Below are 17,048 nucleotides of genomic sequence, written 5' to 3'. Positions count from 1 at the left end.
GGGGATGGTTTCCCCTCACTCGTCGGGAGAAAAATGACATCTAACGAAAAACATCCGCGTGGCTGAGAATATGTTACACAGAAACATACTGGATAGTTGCTAAGCATGATTACACACAGGATTGAGTAAATAGAAATTTATGGGAATGACGGCAAGTGCTGACAAGTTCTGAACGCTTATTCAATGAAGATTTTTCGGGATGACATATTATAAAGAATTTCTCTAGAATACAGAGGTTGCACTTTTTTGAAATGTTTGAGTATGATGATGTTTTTCCTAAAATTTCCCACTTGATTTTGTAGTCAATATTTTTGTCTTTCAATGTCCATATGAATTTGCTGAGCTCGGTGGTATTCTTTTTCGTGGAATTACGGAATGAATGAGTGTGGTTGGCGTATCTTAATTTGAACTCGGTGTCTGCTAGTCCCACGTAGCTCTCTTCTTGTCCATTATCGGCTCTGACTCTAGCTAAATACACAATTCCGTGGGTGCTCAACGGTGAATGTCGCACCCACGGAATTGTGTATTTAGCTAGAGTCAGAGCCGATAATGGACAAGAAGAGAGCTACGTGGGACTAGCAGACACCGAGTTCAAATTAAGATACGCCAACCACACTCATTCATTCCGTAATTCCACGAAAAAGAATACCACCGAGCTCAGCAAATTCATATGGACATTGAAAGACAAAAATATTGACTACAAAATCAAGTGGGAAATTTTAGGAAAAACATCATCATACTCAAACATTTCAAAAAAGTGCAACCTCTGTATTCTAGAGAAATTCTTTATAATATGTCATCCCGAAAAATCTTCATTGAATAAGCGTTCAGAACTTGTCAGCACTTGCCGTCATTCCCATAAATTTCTATTTACTCAATCCTGTGTGTAATCATGCTTAGCAACTATCCAGTATGTTTCTGTGTAACATATTCTCAGCCACGCGGATGTTTTTCGTTAGATGTCATTTTTCTCCCGACGAGTGAGGGGAAACCATCCCCTCACGAAACAGCCTGTAGAGAAATAAATGTTATGTGATTGAACTCCATCTGATCGTCAATTTATATATATATATATATATATATATATATATATATATATACGAAAATCCCGCATAAAGTCAACACGAGGCCTGATATTCACCAGCAGAAAGTCGACACGGGATAAGGTCAACACATTCGTGTCGACTTTGTACGTTGCACTTTTTTAAATGGCTATAACTTTTAGATTACTCTATGAATGGCCATTTCATTATCATTCTATAAAAATTCAATGTTTCTAGGACTATTTAAACATAAATTTAGTGGATAAAGGTCTTGTTTTAACGAGTATCGATCATTTATAAAGAGGACCCTTTTTCAAAGTATATATATCCACCTGAGAATCTCAGATACAAAGTCGACACACCGGTTTTTTGGCTTTATCTTTTTAAAAGTAGGTATATATAGAAAAACGAAAGAGTGCATGAGGTTACGGATTGTTTCATTTAAAAGTTCTGATCTTATCTCCGGGATTTCTGCAGAAGATATTTAGTTATCGATGATTTTCTATCGCCGAGGCTACAAAAATCGGCAATCTGAACAATATATATACTTTGTGACGTCAGTCACTCATTTCGGAGAGAAAATAATGGCGGACAGTGTTCGCTTCGAATGAAATTATCTGTATTTCTTTGGTTTTGTGGAGCATTTAGGATTATTTAAACACAACAATATAATGGATGTACAGGCCATCGTAAGTATTTATCAAATATTTTTCAACAGTATCCCTTCTAACACCTACATTTCACCATTTCTCTGCAGCTACCTTCGTCTTTGTTTACACTTATTTTCTGTATGCAGATATTACTCTTTGATCAGATATTATAACTAATGAATTACTTATAAAAAGGACATATCTTTATTCAGTATTATCTATAATACATGTAGATGTGCGCTATGTAATTCCCAATCGGAATTGAAAAGATACTTCCGTGCTTCACCCTTGCTTAATTGGTATGCAGTCTGGCAGTGTTACATGAAGCACATATTTCCTATGTTACACTGAAGAGTCAGTAAGAGTACTAAATGATATTGCACATTAAGAATCAATACATATTACCAAACGATTTTTTTAAACGCATAGCCATGATATCTCAAGCGTTTTCTCTTTTGCTCATACACACACAACCATTTTTTTTAAAAACACTTGCTTATCTTGAAGAGCCACAGTCTTCTCTATTCATAATCAGTTTTCCAATTCTTTCTCTCTAGATTGATTTTTAAAGTTTTTAGAAAGATGTGAAAACTTTTATTTCACTAATTTAAGTGCCGCATGAGACGTACAAGTTATAAGATGATGAACGAGCACATGTAGTATATGGAGGAGAATCTCGGAAATAAAAATTAATGTTCAACATTTAATAACACAAGATCATTAAACAATTTTTTCTCATAATACAAAAAATAGAATTGATAATATTTTGAGAGAACAAAGAAAGGATTCCAATGAGTTGCTGTTCCTGGCTAAGGAATGTAAACATGTTGTCTAAAAATAAATTGTAAACAAAGGAAATTTTCTGAAGAGTTACTTTCCATACCCTATTGAGCAATCATTACTATGTTGCTATAAATTTGTATAAGCTTTTCATAAATCTTTATTTGGTCGTTTTAAATTTATCCTCTTGTCTTGATGTTTGCATAATATTCTAAAAATTAATTTTGAGCTCCTTTAACATTACATTTAGAATTAATTTGCTAAGTTAATGCTTAATTGCATTGAAACCCCAAAATTGAACCATTGAACTTCTTGGGAAAAGTATACTCTAGAAAATATGTTGTATGTATTTGAAAACATCAATATATCAGTAATGTTCTACCCACCCACACCCCTCTCCTTTACTGGTAAGAAGTATTTTGATCTGAATTATTTATACACTGTAAATTGATAAGTTAAATTCCAGCTCTGGCAACCATGGGTGCTAAAGGTTTACATGTAGCAGCATGTTTCCAAAGTAAAATATCAAAGGACATATCCTCAATCTACATGTTTTAACTTTTGGTAAATTGCATTTAGATTAATGGTTTATTGTGTTGTTTATTTTTCAGGTTGCAGTTCCCTTCCTTGAAGACTCTGTGGTGATTGATTGAAGTATATGATCAGTCTTGACAATCAAAACCATGCTGATCTTGTACTACTTTCTGTTGCTACTTTTAATCATCATCTTATCCACAAGAACGTTTTTTGTTAAACTGTTATTTTAATAAAAAATAAAAATCTGATGATCAATTTTAACATTGTATTCATTATATAGTTATCCGCTCAGAATTTCTTGAAGAGTGCTACCATTTTTTTTAAATCACAGAACCATGCATGGACCATTAATGCTCTCTTGGTGGTCATGATGACCCCGAACTTTACTTCTGAAAAAAGGCCGATTCTTCTCAAAATTCAATGAAATATGATTGTATGTTCCTGGAACAATAACATATTTCTCAAAAAATATTCAACTAAATATACTCTTTTTTCCGTTTTCTACGCTGGTGGCGATTGAAAAGCATATAAAGGTAGTTTAAGAAAATATTTAATTGTCTTCGTTTGTGTAAAGGGGAAAGCAAATACTCAAAATACATTTGTAAAATTTATTAAATGATAAAATGTAAGAAAACAACAAATTTGGAATAAGTTATCTCCCCCTAGACTGTTGTAATTTTTTCTCTCTACATAAATGGTGCATGCTGTTACGATATGTGGTATATGCTGTTATGGTAATTACAATTTTATAATTAAATACAAAATCAAACACCGGATGCATTGGACATATAAGTCACTCTAGATTAGAAAGGAATAGCACTCCAGTTTTTTGTACATCACAGTTGAACGTATAAATTTTGCAGTTCGTCTTTAAGCAATCTAATTAAAATTATAACTTCCATCCGCTCCCTAGTTTTCGATACAGTATCGAAAACTGGGGAGCGGATGGAAGATCTAATTTTAATTACATTGGTCTTTAAGAATTCGTTGGGAAAAAAAACGATACTATCAATCTTAGATATTATTTATGTGGGGTTACATCCAATGGTAGTGAACAATTTTCTTCGATTTGGGGAAACTCACTATTGCATGATGTATATAATTATATTATGGTGCAAAGACATAATACATGATCTATCGGCTAATGCCCGTCCGTTTCTATTGTAATTGATATTACACTACATCTGTGCAGGTGTAGATCTATCACACTTTGGAATATTCATATGTAATTCTCTGTATCAAAATTCGTTTTGATATCTTTACAAATGTCATTCAGTTAACTGTTTTATCTATCAGCTCTATTTCTTAATCTTATAAATGTACAAGCTGTAAATATATTAAGGATAAACACCAAATCTAATTAAACTCACTTTTCATTTGTTGTCATGGAAGGCTTTAAATGTCTTTTGACAGATATCGATATCATTAAAATTTTACAGGTTTACGGAGTTTAAATTTGAACATAATGCATGTATGCCGAATAATATTTTTTCTCATTCATCAATAAATTCATACATGGAGGTTCATTCCAACTTTACATCCAAACTTCTACATCTCTGTACCACCTCGCCAAAATTGCGATTTTAACACTGCAATATGTGATTTCTCAGGCATAAACTTACTGTTTCTTTATTTCGTGAACACTCATATCTATTGAAGAAATAATATTCGGGCATTGCAGGGGTGGATGTGATTAACCCATAAATGAAAGAAAACGTGCTTAACATGTTTTGATATATAAAGCTTGACAAAGATCGAGTAAATGATCAAAACGTTTAGAAATTTAGAAATAAATGGAAATAACGAAAATACGTTGGTATACGATATATGGAAAATCTGAAATATTTATAAATCGATTTGATGAAAATCTCTTATCTATATTTCTCACTACCCATGGTAATTAGTAAAACACAGATTTTTATTACGGATATAGGGTTCACGATGGATGTGACCTGTCGACAGGAGATGCTTACTCCTCTAAGGTACCTGATCCCACCTCTGGTATATCCAGGGGTCTGTGTTTGCCCAGCTCTCTATATGGTATTGCTTATAGGAGTTATGAGATTGATAATTGTTCATTATCTTCACCTTTCGTTGCATATGAATAAATTCTATTGTTCTCAACCTGCACCCAATTCCCCTATCCAGAACAGTAATTTCAGAATTCTGCTAATTAAAAGAACATTGCTCTCTCTCTCTCTCTCTCTCTCTCTCTCTCTCTCTCTCTCTCTTTCTCTCTCTCTCTCTCTCTCTCTCTCTCTCTCTCTGTTACGGTACATATTTTTCTCTCGCAGTTGGGGATATTTTATTTTTTCCATCTTTAATTTGGGCTTTGCAATTAAACTTATCTGACAGGGGATATAATTGATTATAAGAAGGACGAACGACAAATGTTTTTTTCAAATTTCTAAGGGAAGGGGACTGTTTATGTTTACCAAACTATGATCTGACAGGGGATATAATTGATTATAAGAAGGACGAACGACAAATGTTTTTCAAATTTCTAAGGGAAGGGGACTGTTTATGTTTACCAAACTATGCAATCATTAGGCTGCAGAATAATATATATCTTTGAAACTTTCTAATCGTATAATCTCTTATACATTTTCATTATATATGTGCATCATACTGTTTTAAATACTAGTACAGTATATAGAAACAAACACTAATATGATTGTATATGTTTGAAGGTCAAATCAAATAGTGGTTGTAGAATATATTTTAGAAATGAACAATATAACTTTGTATTAATGGGGGAGGTATTATTTGTACATGTACTTTCCAAAATTGGGGTGTTGATACAGGATACTTATAATGTTCTTTGTTAGTTGACTGTGTATGTACATGTATATATCTTAACTCTTTGGACTGTTTGTTAATTGCTGATATTCTTTAGGCAGAGACCGTGAATTTTAAATTCTGGAGGTCACTAAAAATCTAATGACGAGATTAATAATCCATTTATTTTTTTCAAATATGCGTACGCGTCCATGCATAAAAAAAATCAAATAACTTTTAAAATCTTAAATCTATGTATCAGTAGTCAAAATCTGATATCATCATGATTCCACAATTTTCTTTTATCATGAAAATACAAAGAATTCTAAATGTTAGGATATGATACTATGCTTGTACTTTTATCTACTTTTTCATGTACATGTATCTGTACATATGAAAGCGTGCATAGTACATGTATATATGTAATTTGTTTTATTTGTGCATGCTTCTCACATGTACCGATGGTGTTGAATTTACCACATCATATAATACACGGAAATGTTACATTGCAATATAAACTTTGTTTAGATTGGGTATATTGGGAAATATGTTCTTGAGCAAGTCGTTGACATAAAATTCTAAAACAGTTTGATAGAAGACAAACGATACTCTAAGTAAACAGTATTCTTGATTAAAAATGAAATTGTATGTACAATAAAACCGAAACTATTAATATTGACCACCCTTTAATGGAATGTTAAGTAGTTATGATTGTTATAAGAGGACTTTGCTGTTTTCTGCTTTCTGAAGATCTATTGTCATGTTGCTTTTTCTAAGAAGGATTTTATACTTAAGCCTATGCTGAGTCAGAGAAAGTAAAGATTCTTATTGCTATTTTACCTATGCATGTAATGTGAGGTGTGCATACAATATTTTTTTGAAAGGGTTTCATATCCTCCATAACATTCTTATAACGGTATGATACTAACAAATGAATTGCCTTGAAAATAACAAACAGGGGTTTTTTTTCACGAGGAGTAAAAGTCCTATACAAATCTATTAACCTCTCTCTTTCTCTGTATCTTTCTCATGTATTGTGAAATATATTGGGGGGGGGCAAATAAATTATGAAATAAGTGTAACTTTTAGGGTCTTTTTGATTGACTAGTAAAAATTGTTTTGACGAAATATAAAATGATACAGAGAGTGACTTCGAGTCGCTCTTCGGCATTTGATGAATTTTGTTACTTCTATGAGTGATCGTCATTAAACAATGCTTAACATCTTCTTGAAGTTTCCATGTCATTTGATTTTCTTATTATCAATTGTTTACTATTTTTGTTCGCATAGGAAATATTCAACAGTATTACCATCAGTATAAAAGACAGTGTTGTAAGTTATCTTGCATAAGTGCAAAAAAACAAAAACCAGTATTTACATCGTAAGGTATATAAATGCATATAATAGTACATGTACATATGTACCATCTTTCTTACGAAATTGCATGAGTCTCTATTTATTGTCCCTGTAATCGGTTTTTGGCATGTTTGTTTGCAAAAACTTAAACCGTGGTCATAACTTTTGAATGGATGATGATAGGACTTTCATATTTCACAAGTGTATATTGTATTTCTTGAGACCAGATTTTTCTTCGAGTAGCAATATTTTGACCCTGAAAGAAAAATACTTTGGAGTTTGACCAACTTTGACCTTGGTCACAATTTATAAACGGTCAGTGCAAATGCTTTCATGAAAGATGAAGATAACGAATAGTCAATCTCATGACTCCCATAAGCAATACAAAATAGAGAGTTGGGCCAATACGGATACCTGGACACACCAGAGGTGGGATCGGGTGCCTAGGAGGAGTGAGAATCCCATGTCGACCGGACACACCCGCTATGAGCCTTATATCCTGATCAGGTAAACGGAGTTATCCGTAGTCAAAATCAGTGTGCCAAAAAAAAAAAACCCGGCTTAACAATCGGTATGAGACATGTCAGACAGCATTTGACCCAAAGATAGTTTGTATTGACGAACTAGGTCGTTATATAACGAACATTTTACAATTCAATTCAATTTATTCTCATATTGCACTAATTACCATAAGGAAGATACATATATACACACAATGTTAATCAAATAATTGATGAAATGTATATGCATTCAAGAGTGCACAATTTGTATTGTTTTAACCTGGAAGGATAACTTTCTTGTGAATGATACATGCATTTATGAATTTGGTAAGATTACTCATAATAAATAACTTTTTACATGGGAACAAAGTAAAGACTTTTATGACATTTGGTCTGTTTGTATGTTTAAAATGTAAGTATTTTTTCTACTCTCACTTAAAGCTGAACAAGTCATGGTATCTCCAACATCATTCTTACATAAAGTACAGATTTTTGGGTACACTATACTTTTTGCCTATCTCGATAGTGATTACTTCTTCTAAATCTTGTTTATATAAGAATTCGTCCTTCCTTCTTTCTGTGTTCGTTCATCGTTCGCTTTCCTTTCAGAGTTCAAGCGGGAAAGAAGAACGTTTTATGAAGTGTGTATACATTCCTTCAATGATTTCTTGGTTTATTTAGTTTGTGAATTACGAGTCTTTGAAAAGACTGTCCAGATTCAGTCAAGAAATGAATTTAGTTTTTGGAAATACACGAGGGTATGAATTGCGATGCTTCACACAGGCATACTTCATGTTAGCATTTAATTCTTTATTTACATTTCACTTTTTTTTCTGTCGGAATTCCAAGCCGTTAAATAGACATACTGTATTTATCAAAATCCATGCGTGCATTGTTAACAAATGCATTGCATTCACGAGAAAATGGCTATCATTACTATTTGTAAAGATACCAAAGGCGAAAACAATGAAAATGTAATTATTCAAGAAATGAAACATATAAGGGTATGCGACTCTCTACGCTGGTATAATCTAAAAATGCCTGATTTGTGAGTGTCCCATTTATTAGATATTATTTTTGTTTTCATGACTATCCGATTTAAAAAGATGTGTTGAAAAGAAACATATTACAAAACCAGCTAAAAATAAGCGATTTCTTCGACAACAACACAAAGAACAATCCCAGAAAAAAATGCATTTTGGAGAATCTAGTATCTAAAAGTTCATACTCCATTGGCTCCGACTACTAGTATCTTCACATTTTGTTATGTATATACATGTATATTTTCTATTTTCAGGGGTTGATGTCATTGTCCAGAGTATTTATCTTTTTAAAAAATTAACAGATTTGATTCAAACTTTTTGTATACATGTATATTAAGTATATAATAGAAATTTTGCACCCGTCATTTTTATTTAGATTCAATGAAGTTACAGATATTTTTATTTTACAAGTATTTTATTTTTAAAGTTATAGACTTTGTCATTTCCTTTTAGATTTTGTAACAATCTGTTCTCTGACAGATTCTACTTAATTAGATAAGGAGAGGGTATAAAGGAATCACCAGTCCATTCGTCTGTCAGCCCATCTGTCTGTAGGATTATTACGGATTCATTCTCACTTAGCTAAAATTCTGAAATTGTTATTCCCACTTAGCTAAAACTGTGATTTTCACACCTGAGTGGTTCCTGGGTATGGTCTGTTTTAGACTAGCTACCTGTAATTATCAGTCAGGCCTATGAAAGCAAATCATATACATATATGTACAGTATATTATAAGTATATCTCTTCTTATCAGTATGAAATGACAAAGATTTAAATAATGTTTTAATATATAAATGACATTGTCTAGAGGTGTACAAATATAAGTATATTTTTAAAGGATAAGATAGTGTAATTCATTGATGGTTTAACATATGCTTATCTATGTATGTTTAGTGTAAACTGTATTTTATTTCAAAGAGACAAGAGCATGGTTAAATATATAACATTCAAATTGCTGATATTGGAAAATAAGTACATATGCACTTATATTATTGTAACTTACAAATGGCGATCACGTTTTGACAGGAATAAAGTGTGTAAAACAAGAAATGAACAATGTTCAGTAAATAAAAGTGATTCAACTGGAATGTGGAATGATTACTAATTGTAATTGCAATTGAAATAATTTGGATCACACATGTTACAAAATGTAAACACTATGAATATGTACAATGTGCATGTAAACAAAGGGCAGGTTGACTCAAAATAAAACATAGGAATAAGTGTCAAATTTACAATATGAATAAGATACATTTAGGCAAGAGATAAAATAATCATTATGTATATGTTTACACCGCGGTAATATTGTAAAGAAAAAATGATCTATGACATGCTTGTAAACAATACACTTTGAAGACGAATTAATTAAATCTTTCACTTAGTTATATAACTCAATTTTTTCCAAATCAAATGTAGTATTTTCTTGTTCACATCAAATATTTACCCTAGACCAATCTCAAACTATTTTTCTTTCACACAATAAGCCCAGTATTTGTTATAATTTTTCATTCTATCACATTTGCAATATGATTCATCATAGCAATTTCTAATATGATTTTCACTATGTAACACTTTAAACAAAAATTTGAACATCCTAGAATATGGAATAATTCAAGAACATTGAAATGTTTAGTCCATGAATGGTTTATTACTTCTGCCATGGATTTTAAAACTCTCTCTCTCTCTCTCTCTCTCTCTCTCTCTCTCTCTCTTAGTTTATGAGATCGCTTCGTTAGAAGAGCAACTGTTCTCCCTCTGATTCCTGAACACCAAGTGGAGGATGTGTGGTTTCAGGCGCTGGAAGATGATGATGGCCAGGACGCCCTACGTTTCAAGGACTATGTTAAATATACCACATTGTCTATAAACGTACTGAAAGAACTTCTCAGGGTCCATTTGAAGAATAACTGATACATGTTCTAAATATATACATACACATTTGATGTGTTTACATCAGTAAAACTACGCAATGCGAGAGAGAGAGAGAGAGAGAGAGAGAGAGAGAGAGAACTACTCTTTGTTGACGATTTAGGGGAATGTAACGATATAAACACAGACGCATTTTTGTGAGGTTTTAAAATATATTTGCTATATAAAATATACCATCTGAAGTTACATGCATATTATTTGACGTGTTTTGCTGTACCCAAGAAAATTATATCCCATTCATGCAACATAAATTTGTATCGTTTAGTACCTCTATTCAATGTATTTTGTAAATACCCACAGCATGCAGGCCGACATATTATATTCGTATGTATTGTAACATGTACATGTATATTACATACACGTGTAAGCAGACCTGTTATATATAGTCCTTGGTGTACATGACATAACAAGTAATTTTATCCGACTCAATCGACGTTTTCAATCGAAATGTTTATATTTATCACCAAGCCATTTTATTTTCCATAATTCATTTGAATAGGAAGACATCGAACAGCGCCTTCGAAAATATGATTGCGTTCTACTCATAAATTTTTGGCAAATACACGCATTATTTTCCTCACTCTAATTAACACAAGATTCTGCCGCAAAATGTCTATGAACACGACAATCTGATTAAAATTAGATCTTCCATCCGCTCCCCAGTTTTCGATACGTCGCGTGGCGACGTATCGAAAACTGGGGAGCGGATGGAAGATCTAATTTTAATTAGATTGTGAACACGATAAAGTTACATGTAAATGCATAATGTATTTTCCATAGCATGCCAGTTTTTAAGTCTTTGATCTCAATTAGTATTTTTATATGAAAAGTTAGAATTATAACTTTTAGAAAAATATTCTAGAAGAATCATATGAAGTCGATGACGTTGTTCCGAAAAAGCGACCGTCGGAAGACAGCGTCAAAGTTAACAATGCAATATTGTAACGTTATTTTCTCAATATCAGCAACAAATAAATGGTACATGTTATATATGAATGAAACGAGAAAATTATCACCTTTCTACCTGCAAAATATGATCGGTTTTTGAAGCGCGACCAATTTTGGCCAAAAATGTCCCTTGTCCTTTTCTAAATGTGTTTCATGTATAAAACTAAAGAATTAATCTCACGTCTTTCTTTTTTTTTTTTTTTTTTGAAATGGAATTTTACTGCCCAATTTTAATACTAAACCAAATTACCTGTGATGTGTTACAAAACAGATTATAGGTTACCTGTCATTATTTTCCTTTGTTCTTTGACACCCTTACCTGTGCACCATTCCCGTCTAGCTAAAACCAGTCACCCGTACATATTTCAGAATTTTAGCTAAGTACGGTATATATAGTCTTTTAGATATGATTTTGTCAAAGACATTTTTTCTGAGAAAAACATATAAATATAATGCTTTCCAAGCCTCCTTTCGAGTCTGTAAGGATGCAGCGAGTGAATGCATGAATGATACCCTCTGTGGTCGACAAATCAGACATCATTCACTTCAAATTTTCCTTCCTTCATGCAACAGCCTTATGGACCCTTTTTTGCCCTTCGATAACATTGAAATAACTTAGCTAGCAAAAGATCGAACCGGGTATTGAAAGACCTGATTTCCAAAGACTATATATACCGTATGTATTACATGTATTTATCAAAATATCGAAGCTCTACTGTGTCATCACTCATTCACTGTGTTTTGACAAATAACTGCATTAAAGGTGTCAACTTATTTTTCTTCAGTGTCTCGGATAAATTTGGCCCAATTGTTCTTTACGAAGAAGTCTAACATTGAGAAAGAAGAGGTTTCGATAGGACCGATTTTTGGTCCATCGGTAAATAAGAAACTAGATTATAAGTGTAGTTGGTAATATTCAATAACGTCTCCTTTATCATATTTCTTTTTTCCCCATGACCAACATATAATAGTTACGTCATTAAGGTATATATGAAGGGCCTAACTGAAACCATTTGTGAGGACTGTAGCGAAAAACTGCATATCATTGATCATTCTAAAAATGTTTCAGAATTTAAATTTACGGGAAAAAAATGTAAAAATACTATTAAAGAGTAAAATTTTAACGCAGATTTTTAATATTGTAAAGGTATCTAAAAATATTCTTGTAATGAAGACCATCAGAATTCCATGAAAAGTGTTTATGCTCTATTGTAAAATCTATGCTAGATATATATTATTTACATTAATATAGAAATAACAGCGAGATACCGGTATATAAAACAAACTCCTGCAGTAAACATATGTATATAGATATCATATATAGAATAACATTCTATACACGTCAATGTGTACTATTTACAAGGTATCCGGTTATTTGCTGAACAATCCACGCTCAATACAATGAAAATTAAAAAAAAAAAAAAAGAAAAAAAAAAGGATATAAAATAACAACAGCAGCTCTATCAAGTACTCATATAGAGTGTTAGTCATGCAAACAGGTAACTGCATATTCCCAGGACTAAGCATGAGCAAGACTTCCCCTAACTTCAGGTAGTCGCAGGTCACAAAGGGATTTTCAACATCAAAAATATGAGCTAGATTCCATAACCTTACACAATTATTTTCCCTCTATATCCAGATGTAGAAAACATCCCCTTAACTGTCCCTGTTTCGTATGAACGGAGAGAAATGCAGGTGTCCTTTTGACAGGTTGGGTCAAGGACCTCTTATTCCAGAATTATCTAGGTCAACAAGAGTTCCGCAAGAGGGGGTATATCCCCTCTCAATGAGTGTCTATAAGCTTTTTTCATAATGTCCGGTAGTTACATTAACCTTTGGACCCCGAGATCATATAGGGGTTTTCCTGTGTTGATAAGAAATTTACATAGTCGAGCAAAAATATTGTTGCCTCTAGAGTGTCGAAAAGCTTTTCCTATGAAGTTATGTGGTGACTTTGACCTTTGATCCCAAGAATCAACGGTCTTCTACCTCTTTTGATAACAAAGCTACATGTAAAGTATCAACTCAACCAAGCAAAAATATGGCCTCTAGAGTGTCTACAAGACCAGTGTTACACACACACATACGAACACACTAACATACACACAATAACACATGTATAATTATAAAATTAATATTGACGTTAACTTTATTGTTTTGATCTGCTGTGCACAATTAATTGATTTAGGTATGTATTGAGTCTCCTATAAAATTTGGCGAAGTGAAAAAAAAATATTTTAAAAAAACACCCACCCCAAAATAGTATTTCAAAACACTAATTGATGGCTATGCTTCCAAACGTTTCGGTAGCAGAAACAAGTCGTTATTGACCTTTGACCCTACCAAGACCTTGAAATTGTGACCTACACTCACAAATGTATAAGCCCGTGGGGGTCCGGGTTAGAATAGGTCCTCGGCACCCCCTTGCTTGTCGTAAGAGTTGACTAAATGGAGCGGTCCTTCGGATGAAACCGCAAAAACCGAGGTCCCGTTTCACAGCAAGTGTGGCATGATAAAGATCCCTCCCTGCTCAATGGCCATAAGCGTCGAGCATAGGCCCTAATTTTGCAGCCCTTCACCGGCAGTGGTGACGTCTCCATATGAGTGAATTATTCTCGAGAGGGACGTTAAAAATATTCAATCAATCAATCACAAACCTATATATATTTATATTTATGTGTTATAGTGTGAAACAATATTTTTAACTTTTTCTAGATACGTGCATTTTTTAACGAATTGAATTTTAATTTTGTACGAAATCACCATGACTCATATAATCGCAAAATTAACATTAATATTTAGATACGTGTTGCATTGAGTACCAACATGATAATACGGAAATAGAAAGGCTAACAACATAAAGCATCCAATACTTTCCCGTATACGCAAAGTTAAATTGGTGGAGGGTACCATATATTTTTTGTCATGTATTTCAATGTTATCTTAATGTTTTTTCTGGAAAACAAACACAAAGCACACAACTGCAAACGTTGGAAATTATGAAAATAAGTTTAAGATTGTTTTCAAAAAAGAAAAAAAAAAACATCACATGAGCCAAAATTGTATTCCTATCGAAATCTTTTTTCACAAACGGTCGAACTATGATTTGAAAAGCTCACGTGAAAGCTCTATCGTTTCGACGGAAGACCTTAAAAATAAAACTCTATGCTTACGCTGCAAAATACACCTGTACAATGCATTCAGTGTTATTTGTTAAATTGAATAGAGTACAACTTGAGAAGCGAAAATACAATCTTAGCAATAATACCACGGGGAGCATGTATACCAAGTTTTGTAATCATAGTCTCATTAGTACTTTAACTTTTTCCGCCACGATTAACCATGAAAGTTTGACATTGAGAAGTTAAGGCATTTTCCTCTCACCATAAGGGACATGTGTATCAGGTTTGATTATTTTTGCCTGTATAATACTCTTTTATCCTTCCCACAATGTTCTGGTAGATGAACACACGCGCGCACACATACAGAGAGAGAGAGAGAGAGAGAGAGAGAGAGAGAGAGAGAGAGAGAGAGAGAATCATAATACTAGTATCATACAGTCCGTCTATGGGGGTGCATTTAATTTTTCTAGCCCTGTTAGTATTGTTTCAATCTGTTTTGTGCTAATAGAATTCTAATATTTGACGCATATATAGACTATGATGTTTGAACATGTGTATCAGGTCTAATTATAATAGCCTTGCTAGTACTGTTTCTATCTTGTTTCGTGCTTGTGATATAGAACTATCCCCGTCTGTAAGTTTGACAATAGCCTTTGACCTTCCATAGTTATGGGAAAGATATATGTACCGAGTGTTATGATCCTAGCTCAATAAGAACTCTGCTTTATCTGATTCACAAAGTACGAGCAGATAGAGGAAATAACAGCTAGATCCTCCATGCTATATATCGTCTATAATGGACGTATATTAAAGTTATATAAATGAAAAATACAGTTTATAATATTTTAGTTTTGAATGAAACATATAGGCCTAGAGTGTATGAATTGTGTTACAGCTATTAAGAACTAAAAGGATAAAGTTATCTAATATAAAGGCAAACCTATCTCTAATAAATGATATATGCTATTTTGTTTAGCAATATCAAATGAAAACACAGCTAGTCCCAAAAACAAATTTGAAAATGGAGATAGATTGGGGGGGGGGGGGGGGGAGATTTAACTTATCATTTAATTCCAAATGCATTCAAGGCGCATGCGTTGAGGATGTGTGACTGAACAGGAAATTCCAAATATTCAATGACCTTTCACTTAATTTGCTCCAAAAGCGACGGCAGTGAAAATTCTAAGCTATCATCTTACAAGTGCAATCGATCGTCTTCAACAATTTTTGCTTTTGTTTACTAATCATTTCCATTATATTTCAGTTTGGATATATATTTCTTTTAAAATTGTGCTAATATATGTGTGCTTTTATTGTGAAATTACATATCAGTGGTTGTTTTTGCTGTTTTCTTCGTTCTGTGATTTATTTTTCAATTGGGATTTCTTTATTTCTGGAAACGGTAAGAAAATTTCAATAAATAAATATTCAGATCTGATGGTCCTCTCGACACTTTTCAATATTAATTGATAAAGTGCTTATTATCTTACAGATGGCAGAAAGAGCATCCAGCAACCAGAGAACTCAGATCGGGTGAGTTTAAAATTACACACGTACTTAATCTGTAATCTTTAGTGACATCAATGATTGTACATGTAACCATGTACAGCTATACTAAAACTAATAAACTCTTTTCCTCGCATTCTACGCATAAACTTGAGCAAGAGAAATGAAGAGAGTAAAGGGGGACATCTCTCTATTTTCAACTCATGGTGCAATCTTTAATTCTAATTTTGTTTAGTGTCGTTTTACTTTTTATTTTATATATTAACAAATGTGGGTTGTTTTTTTTCACTTTGGAAAATCGTGCAATATTTAATATACTTTTTGAAATGTATCTTACATATTGATGACATTTTCAATGAATATGAAATGAAGTGAAAGAAAGAGAGAAAGAAAGGAGAGAAGGAAGGAAGAAAATCCCTACCATGCACTGAGGACATTTATTGAACTGATTACCTGCAAATTACACTATGAGACAGACCTACCCATAACAACAATATATTTATTTCTCCCCTTGTCATTGTTATTTTACTTTTCCTCACACAAACATTGTAAGAACGTCCCAACTTTGTAAATTTGATTGATGTGACAGAGAAAAAGAGAGAGAGAGAGGGGGGGGGGGGTTAGCCCTGTTATGTAGACATAAATATTCTGTTCTTACTGTTATATTCCCCATATATATTGATTAGCTGTGGGGATATGCCCGTACTGAAATCTCTCTCTCTCTTTCTACAATTCGAAAGGGAGTATTGGATAAACCTCTGTGGATGTTCCTGATGCAATAAGAAATACTTATTTCTTTTACAATAGCATAACATGTGTATATTTTCACCAAGACATTGTGTCACAATGATCCTT

The 17,048-nt window shown here is 32.9% G+C and overlaps 2 long non-coding RNA genes across 8 annotated transcripts in view; both read left to right on the top strand.

Moving 5' to 3' along the window:
• Positions 1-503: 503 nt before the first annotated feature.
• LOC125655961 (uncharacterized) lies at positions 504-3,265 on the top strand. The gene is made up of 2 exons (XR_007362940.2): positions 504-1,732; positions 3,085-3,265. It is a non-coding gene; the product is annotated as an uncharacterized LOC125655961 (long non-coding RNA).
• A 12,482-nt stretch (positions 3,266-15,747) lies between these two features.
• LOC130052261 (uncharacterized) overlaps positions 15,748-17,048 on the top strand; it is a 72,246-nt gene continuing 70,945 nt past the window's right edge. For all 7 annotated transcript variants that reach the window (XR_008800626.1, XR_008800622.1, XR_008800621.1 and 4 more), the window contains exons 1-2: positions 15,748-16,089; positions 16,180-16,220. This is a non-coding gene — a long non-coding RNA (uncharacterized LOC130052261). The remainder of the gene's footprint in view (positions 16,090-16,179; positions 16,221-17,048) is intronic.

This window comes from Ostrea edulis, chromosome 2 (assembly GCF_947568905.1).
Source record: "Ostrea edulis chromosome 2, xbOstEdul1.1, whole genome shotgun sequence".
In the NCBI taxonomy this organism is placed as follows: domain Eukaryota; kingdom Metazoa; phylum Mollusca; class Bivalvia; order Ostreida; family Ostreidae; genus Ostrea; species Ostrea edulis.
Note: the sequence above shows the minus strand (reverse complement) of the source record. Positions and strands in the feature narration are given on the sequence as shown.